This window comes from Platichthys flesus, chromosome 5 (genome assembly GCF_949316205.1).
Source record: "Platichthys flesus chromosome 5, fPlaFle2.1, whole genome shotgun sequence".
NCBI lineage: Eukaryota > Metazoa > Chordata > Actinopteri > Pleuronectiformes > Pleuronectidae > Platichthys > Platichthys flesus.
Window position 1 is genome coordinate 86093 of NC_084949.1, and position 16942 is coordinate 103034.

The 16942-nt window shown below is 40.9% G+C and overlaps 1 long non-coding RNA gene across 1 annotated transcript; it reads right to left on the bottom strand.

Moving 5' to 3' along the window:
* Positions 1 to 2022: 2022 nt before the first annotated feature.
* On the bottom strand, positions 2023 to 2829 carry LOC133953227 (uncharacterized). The gene is made up of 3 exons (XR_009920674.1): positions 2533 to 2829; positions 2371 to 2418; positions 2023 to 2261 (listed from the first exon to the last, which is right to left on the bottom strand). It is a non-coding gene; the product is annotated as an uncharacterized LOC133953227 (long non-coding RNA).
* Between the last annotated feature and the right edge of the window lie 14113 nt (positions 2830 to 16942).

Here is a 16942-nt window from a genome sequence, read left to right on the forward strand (position 1 = left end):
CAGGTTCCTCAACATAGGAAAGTATTAACAGAGGGTGGAAGGCAGGGACCCAAACAATGTGGGATGGTGGGGATGGAGGACTTGGGGATTGGGTTTTTTGGTCGGGATGACAGTGGGTGGTTGGGGATGGGATGGGATGGGGTTAGGTACAGTGTTGTTTAACCAGGGGTGCTTCGGCATTTCCTCCAGAGTGGCACGGTCCTCAGGCTCTAAAGCCAAACACTTCCCCAAGAAGTCTTGGCAGTCAGTGAGGAGAGAGGACAGACGACAAAGAAACGATGAGGCTTGAATCTACAATGATCGACTGTAACATGGAAAGGAACATAATAACTGCATATTGTAACCAGCGTTGTCTCACCTTTGGACCACACAGAGCTGATTCAGAGTTTATTTCTGCGAAGCCCTGTGGTGTGGAACCGCCTGAATCAATCCAGCATTTCAAATAATAATGCCAACTGCCAGACTGTTGCGAGGCCAGCTGATTTGAAACTTTGGAGGAGCGTATGCTAAAGTTCATACAATATGTCAGATAGAATGAGACAGAAAAAAGAAAAGGATGAGGAACAGGCAGAGATTTTACAGTCAGATGAATGAAAAGCAGGATAACAAGACAGGTTGGCTGTACCCGTGAATTGGCTGTAAATTTAGTCTTTCTTCCAAATGCAGACACATCCAAAATCAATGATGCGCACTCGCAGGCAATCGGAGCTGGACTCAATGAGGATGTTCTCTGCTTTTATATCTCGGTGGAAGATGCCCTTTGCTTTCAAATCGATGGCAGCATCCAGCAGCTGCTTCATGATGATCTAAGAAAGACATAAAGAGTCATTAACTTCAATTAGAGTGGTGAAGAAGGGACTCTGGGTGGGACTGAAAAACACATTCTATGTTGGAGCTGCTCTGGATCTTTCAGCTAGAGCACTCTTCACATGAACTCGTAGGGGTTCAAATATCCATCTACTCCTAAACACTTTGAGGACTAAGCTGAGGTCCAAAGGCCTTTCTTATTTATTGGACGAGCATTTGTAAAAAAGGCCTGACACGAGGTCTTTTTAATGGCTGTTGTGTAGCTGTTGTGTAGCTTTTAATCATTTAATTTAAGGTTATTCCTAATAATATCAGTATTGAGATCAGTGAATGACCGCAGCACCCAGGTGGAACATTTGGCACGGGAGCAGTTGCACCCTGTACTGTCTCTTTGGGGGTAACATCCGCCCACATGCCAGATGCTGTCTGGATAAGGAAATGAATGCATCGTGTCATTTTTGCTGCTGCATTCGTCCTGTTTTCTACAGATTAACTTTGCTGCTGTGGTCCCAATCTGTGGACCCGTAACACTGAAAATGTCAAAAAGGTATTTGTGCTGAAAAAGTTTTATCTTTTTTCAGTCAATGATATATCCATTAATTACAACTCAAGTTCCCTCTTTAAGGTGAAGGTTTCTAGAGAGTGAATCCCAAATAATTTAATAGACATATTTAAAATGTTAGTTCAGTCAGACAACTCACGTTCGATCATGTAATATATTTATTACAACAGATTTAGTGTTTGGCGTCTAGGCTCCAACTTAATCACTCCCCCATATGATTACACAGGAATGATGGGAGTGATGACCAAATACTTGAAACCCCCAGTTGGAGCCTACAGGTGGATGCTGGGGTGATGAAGGAGCTGAAGCAACAGGTAGCAATACTGCAGCAGCAGTGCGATCAAGAGGGGTTGACTGGTAATGTCTCTCTGGTTAAATAGACCACCTGATACGGTGGGTGTGTATTATAGATGGCTGTGGAGATTGAGGTATGTCACATGATGTATGTCACATGATGTATGTCACATGATGTATGTCACATGATGTATGTCACATGATGTATGTCACATGATTGGCGCAGCGCAGCTCGAGTTGCCTGCCAGAAATCGCAGGCGTCGCCATATTTGTGATTGGACCCAAATTAAATATGGGTGTGATAGCAGCCAAACACTCTCCACTGAAAGGGATGATATTTAAAATGACGACCTTTTCAGTTGTAGTCTGAGAAACAGCTCACACAAAGAATAAAACAACAGTACCTTTGCAACAGCCTCGGCCATCGGACCACAGTTCTCCTTTATGAAGCACAGCAGTTCCATAGACCTCTCCATGACCAGTATAAACACTTGGTCCAGATCGTACCAGTCCATTAACCCACAGTCATTGGTTCGCCTGCAGCTTTCTGCATGAGCAGCACCTCCTTGGGAATACTGTGTGGCCTCCCATTTAACATCTAAAGGAAAAATATGTGTGTGTATATCATCAACAACAAGGAAACAACAAAAGCATAAAAGTCACACAATTAATTTCAACAGTTGGTGCTGAGACAACAGATCACTCACCACTCTTTGAGGCGGAACAGACGATTAGGGGATGTGTTTTATCGCCACCTACATGACAGATCATGAGCACTTTGGTTAGTTCCAGGGATGAAGTCAGAGCACATATGTGTGATGTGAGAATATTATATTAAATAATTTTATCACATCAGATTATGTACTTACTAGTAAATCATCAGACCTCCTATGGCCGGCATAAACTGAGCCAAAGCTTCCTTTACCAAGTATTTCAAGCTCCAGGTACTTGACCTCATAGTCGACTGCACCAATGAACACAGACAAAGACACATGGTTTAATATAGTTTGGGGGAAAAAAAAGAAGCATCACTACCTCTAACTTAAAAAAAATATTTTTTCCAGGACTGACAGTTTGATATATTAACTCATCATCCACCTTTTCATATTTCTAAGGCTTTCAACCACCACATTTCGACATATGTAGTCTTTTCAGATGTCGTGGAAATAGCTCAGTGGCGAGAAATCCTCATATAGCTTCACGAAGTAAAATCCATCCACCTGACAGGGAGCTGAAAGATAAGTATTTGTTTGAGCTCCAATGAACACAGACACAGACACATGGTTTAATATAGATGTGAAAAAAAGATGGCATCACTACCTCTAACTTAATATTTAGTTTTTTTTCTTCGAGAACTGACATTTTAATATATTAACTCACCATCAGGCAACAGGATAAACAGCAACAGACCCATGTGCTCTCTGTCAGGAGGAATCTCTCTCAGTGTGGACTGATTGGGCCATGACTTGAAAACGTGGTAGAATGATGGATTTGATCTTCAAACATGAACTCATTAGTGTTTCAACTTTGACCAGCACAGTGTGTTACTCAACCCTTGTATGGTGTACAGGTCTGTGGGACCCGTTTTCAATGTTTACTAAAAGAAAAAATGATGCAATAAATATTTTTTTCAACCTGAGCCTTGGTTCATTTTCTGTGATGAACATATACAATGACATATTTTCAGTGACTGTTCACTGTACATCCCCCCTTCACATTTATATTACATATGTGGTGTGCGGGTCCACTGGACCCAGGACTACGTAAAGTGTTAAATTGTTCATTTCAAGCATCTCTGCTCCACATTCCTGCACATTTTATGTAAAAGTTCTCTGCCAGTTTCTGCATCTCACAAGGATTTTGTGGATTCCCCCTTGGATTTGAAAACTCCAGCACGGATAATAACCCAAAGTATGCAAATAAATGGGTTTGGTCCATCTCATTCCAGCTTTCTACGAAAACATGCTGTTCCTCCAAATAAGTGCAGAATGATTTACGTAATGAAAAGTTTGTAAGAAGGCTTGATGTCCTGCACATGATTACTGCCATCTGTGTCGGCCCTGGTTGCACGTTATTACATTGGTAGCCATGCGATTTCATCATTTTTTGTCATCCATATGTTGGCTGCTGATGGTCTGGCCTGGATTTGGGACTGGCTGCAGATGAACTTTTTATGTAGCTGGCCGATGGTCAATCTCATCGTCTTCTTCAAACTCACTCAGACTCGGAATTGATAGAAACAGGATCTTCATATTCTCTAAACTCTTCCCCTTCATTGTCTTCCAAAGATTTTTCTCTCTTCAAAAATAATTTCTCATGTAGACTGACATGAGTGTGTTTCATTTCTAATAAAGTTCAAGAAATATCCCTCAACACTGATGAAAAACCTTGATTCATATTCGTTTTTTCCAATCATATCTTGATTGTAATTGATGTTTCTTTGTATAATTTTATTTTATCACAAAAAACGTAAAGCACTTTTATTCATAAATGTGATTTAACAGGGGTAAATGACAAATATTAACCATATATACTGTTTATATTGCTTGTAATTGGGATAAAGTTAACATATTTTACATATATTGATGTAGCTGCATTGATTGAAAGACCGAATAATGTGGTGGGTCCATCAGACCAGGCTGAGTGACCAAAACACGAACACCACACAAGTTTAAGCTGAAAGAGCTGCCCTGTTTAATTCAAGCCTCCAGTGGACCAGTCGTGATAAAAATGGTCATAAGCTGTCAATTATAATTTTTTTTATTATGAATTTAAGATTCTATGACAAGAAGTTAAGATTTTTTTATTGTTTGGTCTATTTATTATTGTCTCAATTTAGCTATGAACTGATTTCATTTTTGTTTGTATTTATTGATGTTTTTAATAAACTTGTTGTGTTTGTTTTGCTCATGAAGGAAGCAGGTTAGAACAGGCTCTGTTCCCACTATGATAACACAGTGACACTTTCATGGAATTTTGCTGGTAGTGTCTTTGTTATATATCATAGCTAAGGTATTTAAATGAAATGATTAACAGCTCATCAACATTGAATTGTCCAGCTGTAATTGCAGGCCATGTGCATTTTAATACCTTATTTAGGGAACATATGTATATGTTTACACTTAATATTGATTGGTTCCTTCCAATCAAGAGAGCAAGACAATTTTGAATTCTAAACATTGTCCAAGGGCTGGTTGATATATCAAGAATTATCATGATAAATTTCACATCAGATTTTTTTTAAAGTTTATAGGCAGTTTTGGTCATTACTCTTTACATTTAAAGGGAGATTTTTGCTACTGAGTGTGGAGCTATGTTATAAAAGTAATTTTCCTATGTTGTTCTGTATTTTCAAGCATCTGCCTCCATTACTTATGGATCACTGTGTCACTGCTATGCACTTTTATTCATGATTTGATCAATACTCCTCTCTTTAAGTTTAAAGGCAGATTTTCGCTCCTGAGTGAGGAGCTATGATACAAAAGTCCTTTTCCTATGTTGTTCTGTATTTTCAAGCATCTGCCTCCATCACTTATGTATCACTGTGTCACTGTTATGCAGTTATATTTCCTCTCGCCACACTTTGTGATCACTGGTTCTCTCTCCTTGCTAAACCTCTACTCACACCAAACCAGTTTGCTACAGGCTCTTGACCGACCTATATTCAGGTAATTTACCCAAATGTAAATACCCTCCTGCTTCTGTTCTTTCACCATCATCATCATATCAGCATGATGATGATGCAAAATCTCCCAAAGCAACAAGCCTAGTAAGAAGTATATAAATATGATATTTTCCAACATTCTTTATTTAATTACACTTAATATTGATCGACTCCTTCCAATCAAGAGAGCAAGACTAACTAGACCTGAGTCAGTGTATTCACTCATGCAGGAATTATTTTTTTAATCCTGTTTTATTTGTCACTTATTGACAATTTGGAATTCTAAACATTGTCCAAGGGCTGGTTGATATATCAAGAATGATCACAATAAATGTCACATCAGCAATTTTTTAAGTTCATAGGCAGATTTGGTCATTAAACCTCTCTTTAAGTTTAAAGGCAGGTTTTTGCTACTGAGTGAGGAGCTATGTTATAAAAGTCCTTTTCCTATGTTGTTCTGTATTCTCAAGCATATGCCTCCATCACTTATGTATCACTGTGTCACTGTTATGCACTTGTATCTCCCATCCCAGACTTTGTGATCACTGGTTCTATCTCCTTGCTGGACCTCTACTCACACCAAACCAGTTTGCTACGGACTCTCGACCGACCTATATTCAGGTAATTTACCCAAATGTAAATTCCCTTAACCAAACAGTAGTTGCCATGTTCACATAATTTAACAATTTAGATTTAAAATGTTGTTGTTTAAAATTACAAAACAATGTTAATTGTGATATAGAATTTTGCAGAGTCATCCAATGTCATCCACCCTATGTGGTCATAGGATTCAAACCTCACTGTACGCAGTCAACAGGTCTTTTCTCATTCGTAGATATGTTTGGAACCCCAATCTCTCCCATCGCCATCTTGGCGAGTTATCAGTCTGTGACTAAGGCCCGCAAAAGGAAGGCCACCAAGGAAAGTAAGCCCCAACGGAAGAGGGGTCGAAAGGTCCCTGATGCCTGCACCGACTCAGGCCACACCAGCACAGGTGACTTATATTTAAAGAAAATATGCTGCTGTTTGCATGGAAGCAATATGATCATGTTAAAATTGAGATTGTGTTGACTCCAGCTCAGAGGTATTTCAGTTTTCTCTCGTGATGTTTTTTACTTTGTTCTAAAAACTGGCGTGTCCAGCTTAAATAATAATTCTACATTTGAGAGACATAATTATTGACTTTCTTTCGTAGGATTAGATACAAATATTGACACCAACAACTAATCTTTAAGTATGAATACAAGATGATGTTTAGTTTTATTGGCACTTGGGTATCAGACTAATTCTTGACTTCAGCTTATTTTTCCGTCAATAAGTTTGAGGTCTCACAAGACGTTCTTAATATGTCAACCTACTTCCAGCATAAATCATTTTATTTCAAGTATTTCTTTAAATTTAGGATTACTTTAGTGCAGTAACGTGCCTCATTCATTCTTGTGCCGTGATAAAGACACTTGTTTCAGGACAAATCTTGCTACACAGTCACTTTTATAGGAAAAAGTGGATATCATTCGTGCTCCACTGTCACTTTATTTTCACTTGCATTAATAAAACATGATTTCAAGATTATAAATGATCAACAGACTTGATCTCCTGGATTTCATTTGCAGGCTCTTGATAATATGCCTTTACTCGTTCACTGTGGAGGATAATAGCCACAGTCATTGTGAATAGTAAACAGTACTTTCAATAACCTTAACCAAACAACAGTTGCCATGTTCACATAATGTAAGACCTTAGTTTTAAAATGTTGTTGTTTAAAATTATAAAACAATGTTGATTGTGATACAGAGTCATCCAATGTCATCCACCTTATGTGGTCATAGGATTCAAACCTCACTACATGCAGTCAACAGGTTGATGCTCACTGTTTTCTTGCCTCTTTTGCAGAGAGGATTGGCCCCCCGCAGTCACCCATCGCCATCTTGGGGAGTTATCAGTCTGTGACTAAGAACCGCAAAAGGAAGGCCACCACGGAAAATAAGCTCCAACGGAAGAGGGGTCGAAAGGTCCCTGATGCCTGCACCGACTCAGGCCACACCAGCACAGGTGACTTACTTTTAAAGAAAATGTGCTGCTGTTTGCATGGAAGCAATATGATCACGTTAAAATGGAGATTGTTTTGACTCCAGCTCAGAGGTATTTCAGTTTTCTCTCATGATGTTTTTCACGGTGTTTTAAACACTGGCTTTTCCAGCTTAAAGGAATAAGAACTTAGTTTTAAAATGTTGTTGTTTAAAATTACAAAGCAATGTTGATTGTGATACAGAATTTTGCAGAGTCATCCAATGTCATCCACCTTATGTGGTCATACGATTCAAACATGACTATATATAGACAACAGGTTGATGCTCACTATTTTCTTGCCTCTTTTGCAGAGAGGTTTGTCCCCCCGCAGTCACCCGTCCCCATCTTGGCGAGTAATCAGCCTGTGATTAAGGCCAAGAGGAGGATCACCAAGCAGAAGGCCACAACTGAAAATGAACCTCCACTGCAGAAGCAGAGGGATGGTGAGGGCCCTGATGCCAGCACTAACTCTGATCTATCAACCTTAGAGTCAGTGTCCAAAGTCAACAGCTCCACTGACAAGAGCACGGTGTTGTCAGGCCACACCAGCAGAGGTGACTTTTCTTTTTAATAAATTGTGTTGATGTTTGCATGGAAGCAATATGATCATGTTAAAATGGGTATTGGTGTTGACTCAAGTTCGGAGGAATTTCCGTTTTTCTTTTAGTGATGTTGTTAAGGTTGTTTTAAAAACGTTCTTGTCCAACTTAAATGAATAATTCTACATTTTGAGCAATTTAATTATTGACCGTCTTCCTGAGGATTACATGTAAATATTGATTACACAGATTAAACAGACTAGATATGAGATGTAAATTAAATGATTCAGGCGAATATTTATCTTTCAGCCACCTGTCAGGCAGTTGGATTTTACTAAGTTTTCATGAATCTATCTGATAATTTCTCTCCACTGAAAACACTCCATATGTTAAAATGTGGTCGTTGAAAGCCTTACAAATATGAAAAAGTGGATGATGGGTTACTATATCAAAATGTCAGTCATGGAAAAAAAATGTTACATTAGAATCACAATTATATTAAACCATGTGTCTGTGTCTGTGTTCATTGGTGCAGCTGACTTTGAGGCCAAGTACGTGGAGCGTGAACGACTTGGTAAAGGAGGCTTTGGCACAGTTTACGCCGGCATCAGAAGGTCTGATGATTTACTAGTAAGTACATAATATGATGTGATTACAAATAATGTAATATAATGTTCTCACATCTCACATACATAATCTGACTTCATCCCTTGGACTAACCAAAGTGTTTGTGATCTTTCTTGTAGGTGGCGATAAAACACATCCCCAAATCGTCTGTTCCCCGTCAAAGAGTGGTGAGTGATCTGTTGCCTCAGCACCAACTGTTGAAATCATTCTGTGACTTTTATGCTTTTGTTGTTTCCTTTTTGTTGAAGAGATACAAACGAATATTTTTCCTTTAGATGATAAATGGGAGATCACGTTTGATTCCCAAGGAGGTGCTGCTCATGCAGAGAGCTGCAGGCGAACCAGTGACTGTGGGAAGATCTGCAGCCGTGTCATTACTGGACTGGTACGACCTGAAACAAGAGGTTCTTCTGGTCATGGAGAGGCCAGTCGACTCTACAGATCTGCTGCACCTCGTAAAAAAGAACTGTGGTCCGTTGGCTGAGAACCATGCAAAGGTACTGGCGTTTTACTGTATTCCCAGACTACAACTGAAAAGGTCATCATTTTGAATATCATCATTTTCAGTGGCGAGTGTTTGGCTGCTATGACACCCATATTACATGTTGGTCCAATCACAACTAACATTTTAAATTTGTCAAATATGTTATTGGAGATTCACTCTTTAGAAACGTTTACTTTTATCGAGGGAACTTGAGTTGTAATTAAGGGATATATTAGTGGCTGAAAAGTTGAGAAAACTATAGCTACACAACAGCCTTTAGAAGGACCTTGTGCCAGGTCGTTTTTACAACTGCTGGTCCCGGAAAATAAGAAAGGCCTTTTGACCTCAGCTTAGTCCTCAAAGTGCTCAGAAATAGATGGATATTTGAACCCCTACAAGTTCATGTGAAGTGTGCTCTGATTGAAAGATCCAGAGCAGCTCCAACATAGACTGTGTTTTTCACTCCCACCCAGAGTCCCTTCTTCACCACTCTAACTCATTTGTGACTCTACCTCTTTCTCAGATCATCATGAAGCAGCTGCTGGATGCTGCCATCGATTTGAAAGCAAAGGGCATCTTCCACCGAGATTTAAAATTAGAGAACATCCTCATTGAGCCCAGCTCCGATGGACCACGAGTGCGAATCATTGATTTTGGATGTGGCTGCAATAGAAGGGAAAACTGCGTCTACAGCCAATTCTCTGGTACAGCCAACCTGTCTTGTTATCCTGCTCTTCATTCATCTGATTGTAAAATCTCTGCCTGTTCATCATCCTTAGTTTTTTTCTGTCTCCTTCTCTCTGGTATATTGTAGGAACCTTTGCATACGCCCCTCCAGAGTTCTCAATGAAAGGCAGATACATGGCTGGCCCCACGACAGTCTGGCAGATGGCAGCAATTCTATTTGAAATGCTGACTGGAGACGCGTGGTTCCACACCAGGGACATTATCAGGCCTAATTTCCAAATCTGGTTTGGATCCAAAGGTGAGACAATGCGGGTTTTTAATGTACGGTTATTATGGTACTTCCATGTTAGAGTCGATCACTGTAGATTCAAGCCTCATCGTTTCCTTATCGTTTGTCCTCTCTCCTCACAGACTGCCAAGACTTCTTGAAAAAGTGTCTGGTTTTAGACCCTAAGAAGCGGGCCACTTTGGAGGAACTGAAGCAGCACCGCTGGTTAGTTAGCCCTATACCAGCCCATTCCCAACCAACCCAGCCCCAACTCCCCCATCCCAAACCTCACCAGATCCCAACCATCCATCCCCAACTCCCCCATCTCCAACTCCCCTATCCCCAATATCATCCTATCCAGACCATTCAGCCCCAACTCCCCTATCCTCAACTCCCCCATCCCCAACCTCATAATATCCAAACCATCCATCTCCAACTCCCCCATCCCCAATATCATCCTATCCAGACCATTCAGCACCAACTTCCATATACTCAACTCCCCCATCCCCAATCTCACCACATCCAAACCAACCAGCCCCAACTCCCCACTTCCCAAATCCTCTTTCCCCAACCCACCCATTTATATGTATACTGCAATATGTACGGTACTTCTTGGTCGGATTATTATCAGACTCCATGAGCCTGCCGGAATAGTCTACATGTGCGTTGTGGCTTCACAAGAGGGCGTGTGATAGAGTGCAGTAAGGTTCCTCACCCTGCGAGTGGCCACCACGCCACAAGATGGCTGCCGGGAGGACTAAATCTCCCAGAAGGCACTTCTGGGGGAGGTGCCAATGCCTCCGCCCTCATTAAACCTGGAGCTCAGGTGTGGGGTCCAGAGGAGAGCACAGAGGAGTGGAGACAGCCAGGAAGAAGCCAGCCTGAGACGTGGAAGATGTCAGGTTATGTGGATGGAGATGGACCCAGGATGCAGAGGATGAACAGAAAATACAATTTGAATATAAGGAGAGTCTAAGCTGAGCAGCAAGGCGCACAGGGAACACGGAACATCAGGATGGGAAAACTAGACGAGACAGCAAGACACGACAACCCATAAGAGAACGTGTAAAACGAGTAACGAACGACAAAGGAAACAGGGGAACACAGAGGCTTAAAAAGAGACACAGGTGCAACACATGAGGACTTGGGAAGACAATCACCAAGACAGGAAGTGACACACCCAAGAAGCTGGAAAACACTAAAGGATAACAAGACTACAAAATAAAACAGGAAAAAGAAAACACAAAGAGACGGAAATCCACAAACTAAAATGACAGAACGTCACAGAAGAAACTACTTTGTATTTGTACTCTGTATAGCGCCTGGAGATAATGTATCAAGTGAATTTTTTTTAAATAAAATGAAATTGTTTGTTATAAACATACATCAGGTTTTATATTTCACCATGAAAGGATAATTGCTTATCGTTAGTTACCAAACTCCTCATTTAGTGAGGTTACAGATTAATAAAGATGGGGGGGACAGGAGGGACAGGAGGCTCACCGGCTTGTGAAGCTGTGCAAGCAGCAAAAGCTGCTGAAGTGTTCCAATCTGTGCAGCCCAGTGTTTATCAGGAGCTGACCCGGGATTATTACACAGGTCAAACTCATTTTGATTTGATCCAGCAGTCTGCTCATGTTCAGGCCTCATATTTATACATGTGACATGTGCAGTAATAGGTTTTTTAATCTGATGGATTTAAGAGGACAAAACACACATGAGCAGCAGCAGATTCAAGGGAACATAGCTCAGGGTCACCATCTCGTGGCCAGAGAAGGAACTGTACTCTGTTATGTTCTGATTAAATTGCATTTCTCTCCATCATCATCATGTTTCTAGATGTATAATTGCAGTTAAGACATCTTTTAAATGCATAATTCAACATAATATTCAGTCAAGATATTCAGCTCACACACCCACACTGTTACAGGCTGATCCTACAGTAAATAAATGTAAAGCAGAATAGGTGGTATATTTTATTCTCATATTTTATGGAATACAAAGCCCCCAACATCCACGCCTACCCCAAAAAGTGTGCACATCAGATCTGGTTGAAACTATTTTTAAGGACAATGAAAAACAATAGCCAAGAGACCAAGGGAATCTGCTTTATGTGTGCTTAAGTGTCAGACTGCAGTTTAATGTGATGTCATCATATAAAAAGGGAGAGCGAAGCTTGAGATTCCTTGTTTAAAAAAATAAAACATCTTTCCATCCATCTTTGTCGTTATGACTACGAGGACATAATCAATCATGTGCAACAATAATTTAGTTTTACATCATGTAAATTCAGTCACTTCTCTTTTGCTTTACACAATCTTTGCTTGGCTTCGAAAAATCTGGATGTGTATGACATAACTAACCACAGCCTCTCTGTGTATTGGTTATTCCTGAAAGCAAGATCTCGTCAGGGGTCTTCGCTGATCTCATGTCACGACATGTAGGACAAACCAGCTTGAGGACAAGATGGTAAAACCACCTACGATCACGGTGGAATAAAAAATAAAGAACATTAGTAACATCACTGCAATTGAATCCGTACATTTTAATACATGACCTAGTCCATTTCATACAGTTGGGGAGTGAATGCGTTTGTTCTCCCCAACCCCCCGAAGATTTTGTTAAACCAATTATTATTATTATGAGATGATTTATTTTAGTTCAGTTTTCCAAGAGCGAATCTCTTCCTGACTACTACACATCAAATAAACATACCAGAAAAACAAGGTAACCCAATACAATACACACAAGCCAACATTCACAGTCCGAAAAGGTGCTGTTTGAAAAGAGCCTCAGGTCCTCCATGTCCAACTCAGTTTCACCTTTCAGCAAGGGCAATCCATGAGGTGGACATAGGAACAATTAAAAATAAAAAAAAGAATGAAAAGATGACAATCAGGATGGTGAAGCTTCACCAAGTCTGCTGCTGCTTTTACAGGGAAGAAGAAGAAACCGGCTGCAGCAACTCTCTGTCCATGTCTACTCCTCTTTTTTATCAATATTTGAATCCGTCCGTCCAAGTCCTTTCTTCTCCTACACCATGTAGGAGTTCTGGTTTTTCAGCTTGTCCAGCTCTTTGCTCTGCTGCCTCAGAAACAGGAATCTTTGGTTGACGGGGTGGGGGGGGGGGGGGGGAGAGAGAAAAGTATTAATGATTGCAGGCACGTGCACAAAGAGACCCCTAGTGGTGCCTAAGCACCTGCCCTTTTGCCCTGGATGAGAAAAGAGCCCCTTTCGCTGGAGCCCAATTTTTTCTTCATTCATCAATATTAAAGAATAAAAATTACTCTCTCTGTCATCAATTTACCCAAATGTGTTTTGATATCTGACGGGTATTATTTGAGTTCTTGTAATGCCTAACCTTACGCTCATTCTAACACTCACACCAAGTCTTAACCGTCAAACCAGCCTTTGAAAACGCGGGGACCGGACAAAAATGTTCTCCCTTTGCAAAAATGTCCTCACTCTGTATGGTCTATGCTCAAAATGGTCTTTAAAAAGTACAAATTACACACACACACACACACACACACACACACACACACACACACACACACACACACACACACACACACACACACACACACACACACACACACACACACACACACACACACACACACACACACACACACACACACACACACACACACACACACACGCACACACACACAGACACATGCACACACACGCGCACACACACACACACACACACACACGTCACCATTACTTTATTGGACATTACATTGACTTACATAAATTTCCCTTCAACTTATTTTAACCTCAACAATAGTTACTAAGTGCCTAACTCTAACCCTAATGTTAACTTAAACTTAAACATAACCTAGCATGAACCATTCAAATGGGTGTGTCTATACCTTAAATTGTAATGATTTCCATAATGGGAACGTGCTTTTTTGTTCCCTTTATGAAACTGTGTAAACAGATTTAGGTCACCACAACATGAGTATTAGCTGGATCACACACACACACAGACTGCTTTCGTGGCAATTCTATCTCCGGTGCTCTCTGCATTTTGCGCCCTAGGCAACCGCCTATGTCGCCTATGCGAGGAGCCGCCCGGCTTATACCAGTGGCCTCGGATCAGCCTCGCCGGTGTGAACGAGTGCGCTGGTTCTAATCTAAAGAGACATGTCTGCCACAGAGGCCAGCGAGTCTCGCTGTGGAGTGCTGTGTACGATCAATGCAGCCCGCTCTGTCTCCTGACTCGGTGACACACGCCAACTGCCATTACTTTTGAAAGACACATTCTCCCTTAACAGTTTTTGGTTTTGTTCATGAAATATACTTTTACACACAAGGGAGCTTCTTCTCACAGTCAAAAGATGTGCAGATTAGACTCAGGTTGGTTAAACCGTTTTCAGACATGTCTTGTAGAGGATCTCTGGAGAATTGGTTCTCCATAATGCACAACCATAATGCCTCTTCCACATGCACAACACAGGAGGGGGTTACAACAGCATTCAATTCTCAACAGCATTCTGGGGAGGCCTGGTGCAGCAGGCAGAGGCAGAATGCAACATATTATTCCTCAGCAGAGATCAACTGATTTTGTTTAAAACTAGTGCTGTCAGTTTAACGCGTTATTAACGGCGTTAACGCAAACCCATTTTAACGCCATCAATTTTTTTATCGCAAGATTAACGCAGAGCTGCCAACTCTCACGCTTTCGCCGTGTGACACACTCTATTGCATGTTTGTGGTTGACTAAGTCACAATAATTTTTTAAAACATCATCGTATCAGGATGATGTACAAGGAGCGGGCACGTGTGTGGGTGTGTGTGTGTGGTTCAAGATAGCGCACCGTAGCTCCGCCCCCTGCCCCCGCGCACTCGCTCAGAGAGACACAGTGAGATCAGAGCTCAATGACTCACTGCTTCTTAACTATGAAAACAGTGAAAACACAGAGTTTCTCTGGTCTCAGCTGATCAGAGATCAGCGCCTCAGCTTCTCGATCAGAGCAGTAGCTGCAGTTGGTTTCTGTCGAGTTTCAGTATCTGTGTTTGCCTCCAGTCTGACCTGCTCTCGCTTTTTGTTTGAATATTTCGCCAACTAAATATATATATTTTTAAGCTACTAGGCTGCAGCTATATGTTTTTATTTATTTCAAAATAGGGTACTTCTTATTTCATACATTTTCCACAAATATGGGGAGGACTCAAATAGCCCTACACATTTCTGTGTTTAATTTGTTTCAAAGTAGGCCGACACTTGCCTGTGTATTTTGTTTGTTTGTTATTTTGTTGCTTGTCTGTTTGAGAGGCCTGACTGCTATGTTCACAGCAAACTTGAAGAAAAGAAAATATTAAGCCATGGTTTAACTGCACTATAGCCCTTGTTTACCTGAAATGTGCACTTTATAATTTTATTTTGTACCGCCCTGTTTGGAAATGTTGTTTTTCAATAAAATAAAACATTTGCATAAAGCAAGCCAATCAACTTTCCATGTTGATAGAGCATTAAAACCCCAAAAAATGGAGAAAAAAATAATGAAGGGACATTAAGAATAGATACAAATTTGCAATTAATCGCGATTAATTTTGAGTTAACTATGACATAAATGCGATTAATCGCAATTAAATATTTTAATCGTTTGACAGCACCATTTAAAACACTTGACAACAGCAGCGTCGGCTCTTATGACCACAAACTCTTGACTTCTTCGTTGGTGTTTTCTTCATGTGGCACAGATTTTCATCCGGACATGTTTATTTTCTTTTTGTTTTTGTTGCATCTGTTGTGTGTTAGAACAACTGCACCACTCGCTTGCGGTGAATCCTAGAGTCTGTTGATTGACTGTAGGTGTGAATGTAAGACTGAATGGTTGTGTGTCTGTATATTGGCCCTGTTATTTGCTGGCTCCAACTCCCCCAAGACCTTCCAAAGGTTAGGCTGTCGGTAGACTTTGATGATGGATGGATGGACAAACAAGTAGCGGAGGAAAGACAAAGTAGAAGGATGTAATCGAGCTTTGTCCCATTAAACGGCTAAATCAGCCGTTTAATGAAAAAGAACTGGGAAGCAGAAGAAGAAAGGCAGAGCACAGCTGCTCAGTTGCCATGAAGAATTGTCACATTGGCAGATTTTCAGACTTTAACTTCCATTCGTCTGTGATTAGATCTGCAGTTACACCCAGGTAGTTCTTGTTACTCACAGAGGTCCAGTGATCAACAGTCAGCGCCACATAATTCGTATCAGCCAAGTCATCTTCCTTTTTTTTCTTTTCAGCTTCATACAGCTCGTGGATTTTTGTCATAACTGTGCGTCTTTGTGGTGCTTTTATGCTCGGGTCCCCCATTGCCACTCGCAAAACTTCGGTGAACCCCTCATCCTCGACAATATTAATCGGTCTACAGCTTTTTGCAATCCATTTGGCAACTGTGCTAGTCAACTTGTCATAGGCAGACTTAGTGAGGGGCCTACGTTGTTCTGTGAGGGTGGTTTGGCGCATTCCACTTGAACGCCCCTCGCCGACCAACGCATGCTTCGCGTTGAGGTGGTACTTGAGGCTAGTATTGCTACGGTGAAACAATAAAGCCTTCCCGCAGAGTGTGCATATCACCTTGGTTTTATTGATTGTTCCATGTTTGTTTTTTTGGAACATGAACTTCCCATCCAGAAGGTCCTCAGGTTCTTCAGATTTATCCCTGTTTTGTTTGTTTGGATAGCAGCTGCTCTCTGACTGCAATAGAGCGGCGACTAGTGCAGAGTGCGTGGAATTGTGGGTATACGTATATATTGGAAGAAAAATAAAATCTAAAATGCATTGTGTTTTTACTAACCCATTTCACTTCCATCTACCAAGTTCCATAGTAATCCGTTCAGTCGCTTATCGGTTATGTTGCTAACAAACAAACAAACAAAACATCTTTTATTTCCTCCTTGGCCGAGGTTATACTTGATTTTGTTTGTCACACA